This window comes from Neopelma chrysocephalum, unplaced genomic scaffold (genome assembly GCF_003984885.1).
Source record: "Neopelma chrysocephalum unplaced genomic scaffold, ASM398488v2 Primary Assembly neopelma1_96954, whole genome shotgun sequence".
Classification (NCBI taxonomy): domain Eukaryota; kingdom Metazoa; phylum Chordata; class Aves; order Passeriformes; family Pipridae; genus Neopelma; species Neopelma chrysocephalum.
The window spans coordinates 1-3,806 of NW_020925597.1; the positions used below are offsets into that span (position 1 = coordinate 1).

Below are 3,806 nucleotides of genomic sequence, written 5' to 3' on the forward strand. Positions count from 1 at the left end.
ACTGAACACTTCATTCTCCAGGGGACATGGTTCCCCTATTGTTGTACATCCCAGACTCTTTGCACACACAAAATGTTAAAACACTTAAAATCCAGGATTCCCAGGACTCTGCCCAGAGATTTTGTGTAGAGCTCGCTGGGTAATTCAGTTGCACTTTGGCTGCTGTTGCCTTCACTTGTTGAAACCGGGCAGTGGATGGATCTGCCCTGGCACAGCAGGAACCAGCTCACAGGAGGGAGAAAAGCCTTAAAATTGTCTCAGTCTTCCAGCAGCACGAGCACTTCCCAACACAGCGAGCCCAGGGAGGGCAGGGGGTGGGGGCCAAGCTCAAGAGAAATGTAATGAGTGCCAGACTTTAATTTTGTTGATAAATGTTTCACCAGCTCAGGAGTTGTCTATGCATCTGTATCAGTGCCCTCGTCTTCTGATGCATTTTCTATCGGCACACCTGCAAAAGATTAAAGAGCCAAAGGAAGTGAAAATTAAACACACACAGGAATTGGGTAGAGATCCAGCTACATCTGACTTTGTAGATTCTGAAACTTGTGGTTTCAGATGTCTCGTGCCCTGTCCAGAATCACAGAAACACAGACAAGGAGAGGTTGCAAGGGACCTCCAGAGATCATTTGGTCCAACCCAGATGGGACACCTGGAGCTGGGTGGCCAGAACCTCCTCCAGGGGCTTTTGAATATCCCCAAGGATGGAGACTCCACCATCTCCCCAGGTAACAATGTCTGTAAGACTCGGGGACTGGTTTGGGGCTCAGTGTCCTTGCTACACTTCTCTCTCCATCTTCTTGGAGATGTGCCTTCATCAGGTAAGAAGTAACAGGCACAAGCTGCAACATGAGAAATTCCCAATAAATGTGTGAAAAAAGGTTTTTGGTAGCTTTTTGCCATGAGGGTGATCAAATATTAGAACAAGCTGAGATAAAGGAGGTGCAATACAGCAACACATGGGGCTGGGCTCCAAAGCCATTGTATCAGAAACATCTCTGCAGGAGCTGGGGGTAGAGAAGTCAAGGCCATTTCTGATGAAAGCTCCCTCAGTGCTGTCAGGTTTTGATGGCAGTTGTTTTGAACACTGTCTGTACCCCGATTCACACCCCACCTTTGCTCTCTGTTCATCTGTTCTGCAATAACTCACTTGCAGCAGGCTCTGAACTGTGTCCATGTCATGCCCAAGGATGTGCACAAGCTGCACCAAATCTGACCCTCTCCTGCAGCCCTGGACTCTCCTGTCCCATCGGGGACACACACGGGCACCTGCAGCTCCAGGCTGTGCAAGACCCGCAGCAAATCCACGTGTCCACTTCTGGGCCCTGAACACTCAACAGGGGGACCCAACAGAGACTCCACTCCTCCTCAATCACCATCTCCTGCCTCCCTCCAGGAGGTCCCGATGGACACCAGGGGACTCCAGGCAGCAAAATGTTGCCCATAGAAAAGCCAGGCTCAATATGCTCAGCCGGGGGGAGGTCAGCTGCTTACGGTGCCCCTCGCACAGAGCCCGGGGTGGGCAGAGCAGCAAGGCCCTTGTGGTTGGCCCCACTCCTCCCTGTCTCCTCTACCACTCCGAGGAGGAAGTTCCAGGGGAGTTTGGGTCCTGTGTGCTGGTTTGGGCTGGGGCACACTTACTTTTGTTCCCAGGGGCTGGTGTGGGGCTGTTTGGGATTTGTGCTGAACACAGGGATGATAACAGAGGTGTTTTCGTTATTGCCGGGTGGGGCTTACACAGAGACAAGGCCTTTTCTGCTCCTGGTGCTGCCACTCTGGGGAGGGGGCTGGGGGTGCCTGGGAGGTCGGGAGTGTTACCAAACAAGTTCTATTTTCTTTTAAAAAGGAGTGTCTGCAGCAGTGGGGGAAGAGGTTGGAAAATTCTTTGAACTTTAGTACAATAGTGTTTGATCCCACATCTGTGACTGATAGTCTTGTGCCACCTCCTGCTCCCTTATTTCCCTGTGTCAGTGATTGATATGGACTAGGAGATGTCTTAGTTTTGAGAACGAGGGTTGTGTGTCAGAACAAAGAACGATAAGAGAAGTAAATTATGACCTGACCACGTCTTTGAGATCCTCTCCAGGAGAGAAGACTCTGTAGAAGATCTTGGACCATATCCAAAGAAGTCCACAGAAATAATTAGGAAATGTAATGAAACCCTCAGTGAATCACCACCTGGGTAAGGTTGGAAGGGACCACTGGAGGTCTTCTAGTCCAACCTCCCTGCTCAAGCAAGGTCTCCTAGAAACCATTCCAATCTCTCTAGGAACTGGTCCCAGTGCTGTCACCCTCACAGTAATGAAGTTCTTCCTTGGGTTCAGGTGGAAATTGCTTTGTTTCCCTTTCTGCCCATTGCCTCCAATCCTATTACTCAGCACCACCCAGAAGAGCCTGGCTCCATCCTCCTGACCCTTCAAACACTTGTGTCCACTGATGACGTCCTCTCTCAGACTTCTCTTCTCCAGACTAAACAGGCCCAGCTCCCTCAGCCTCTCCAGCCCCTGTTCATCTCTGCAGCCTCAGCTGGACCCGCTGCAGGAGCTCCATGTTTCCCTTGTACTGAGGAACCCAGCACTGGACACAGCACTCCAGATGTGCCTCACCAGGGCCACCCCTCCCTTGGCCTGCTGGCAAAGCTCTTCCTAAGGCAGCCCAGGCAGCCTTGGGCCTTCTTGGCCATTGCTGACCCTTGGCCAACTCTCTGTCCACCAGAACCCCCAGGGCCTTCTCTGCACAGCTACTTGCCAGAGGGTCAGCCCTGAGCCTGGACTGGTGCCTGCACTTATTCCTGACCAGGTGCCTTGAATTGGTTGGATGGGTTGACTGCAGCAGGGCTGGGGAAAGAGCCCAGGCCCTGTGAGCCTTCCTGAGGCCTTGGCAAAGGCCTGGGGGGCAGGATGGGGGGTAGGGATCATCCCCCTCCACGTCTGCAGACAGCATCCGTGGGCCATGGGAGACAACCACAACCCTCTGTCATGAGGAAGGTGAGTGCGTGGGAGGACTGGGAGGTGGACACCTTTAGCACACATCGGGTCAGAGCTGTCCTCACTGCCCTCAAAAACAAGGGAGAGAAGAGGGGCCTTGACCCCCTGCAGGGAACACTTCAGCATGGAGCTGTTTCAGTGTCACAGATCACAAAAGCTGTTTGTTCCCCGTGTGCAGAGGCCCAGACAAGCGGCCTTTAGTCACGGGATGGATTGTGGTGGTGATTCCCAGGACTGAAGGCAGCTTCTCTGGGCCTCTCCCCATGTCAGGGCCGTCCTTCTCCATCCCCTTTGAGGAGCTGTGCAGGACAAGCTCACAGGGTGGTCTGCTTGTAGAGCAGCTTTGGTGTTCAGAGAGATGGAAGTGCTTGGGAATGGCCCTGCTCACCTAGTTCCTTGTTCAGGGCTCCTCTGAGCATTTGGATTGCTGCACTTTCTGGAGATCTTCACGCATAGCTTTCATTTCTTTGCAGAGCTGCTGAAGGGTCTCCTCCATCCCGGATCCCTGAGCCTTTGGGGGATTTCCCTCCTCTGTCTTTCCTGTGAAAAAAGACAGGTGTCAGTGGGAGACTGACACTGCCCCCTTGAAGGGGAGAGACCACCCATGTGGCACATGGAGCCTGTTTTCTCTTCCAGCTTTTGTCTCTGGAAAGGAGTCTCAGCACCACTGTGGCCCTCAGAAACATGGGCTTGGAGCTCCTGTGCTGCTGGGGAGGAGCATTGACAGGAAGCCCCCTGCCCCCTCACTCCCCAACGGCCTGGCCACGGGGGAGAGCCCAGGCCCTGCTGATTTCCAAGTGTTCCTTGAGGGAAGAACATTGC

General features: G+C 53.1%; 1 long non-coding RNA gene across 1 annotated transcript; it reads right to left on the reverse strand.

Annotated features, from left to right (window-relative positions):
- Positions 1 to 124: 124 nt before the first annotated feature.
- Positions 125 to 3,555, reverse strand: LOC113960964. Its single transcript, XR_003532161.1, has 2 exons — positions 3,373 to 3,555; positions 125 to 448 (listed from the first exon to the last, which is right to left on the reverse strand). It is a non-coding gene; the product is annotated as an uncharacterized LOC113960964 (long non-coding RNA).
- Between the last annotated feature and the right edge of the window lie 251 nt (positions 3,556 to 3,806).